The sequence below is a fragment of the Penaeus monodon genome, chromosome 20 (genome assembly GCF_015228065.2).
Source record: "Penaeus monodon isolate SGIC_2016 chromosome 20, NSTDA_Pmon_1, whole genome shotgun sequence".
Classification (NCBI taxonomy): domain Eukaryota; kingdom Metazoa; phylum Arthropoda; class Malacostraca; order Decapoda; family Penaeidae; genus Penaeus; species Penaeus monodon.
The window spans coordinates 44,716,647-44,717,127 of record NC_051405.1 but is presented as its reverse complement, the minus strand read 5'-3'; the positions used below and the strand labels follow the sequence as shown (position 1 = coordinate 44,717,127).

The 481-nt window shown below is 32.2% G+C and overlaps 1 long non-coding RNA gene across 1 annotated transcript in view; it reads left to right on the top strand.

Moving 5' to 3' along the window:
- LOC119585866 overlaps window positions 1–481 on the top strand; it is a 47,808-nt gene that overhangs the window by 13,667 nt on the left and 33,660 nt on the right. The gene's annotated exons all lie outside the window — the stretch shown is intronic.

The window sequence follows — 481 nt, the reverse complement described above, 5'->3', positions numbered from 1 at the left end:
ATGAACTGAAGCCATGATTAAAAATGACTTGCCAGGTTAGGTCAGATCTTTCTTAAATATGTTAAAAGTAAATTTATATTGCTTAGTTGATATGATTATTAGACTCCAACGAGTTTCCTTATCAGCTAACCAGCTAGCACTAAAAAACTTGATTACTAATTAATAATAACAGTGAGGACTTATGTTAGGGTATGACTCTGACTTCTATTTTTGATCAAACTTGTAATATTATATTAATTTCTTATCATGGGATGTCAAAATGGTTATTGGGAGACAGACTTAAAGAGAGTGATTAAGTTCAGCTCATCAGAGGTTTCAGAATTGTCTATGAAACAGATGATATTGTTTGTCATTATTTTCAAGCTCTGAAAGCTTCTACAAAGAAAACTGAACGTTTGTTCAGGGAATATGATTCATGTTATTGAGGGATTAAAGGTTTGCTTCAATTGACTTTTAGATAATGGCTCCACTCACTGCTGCT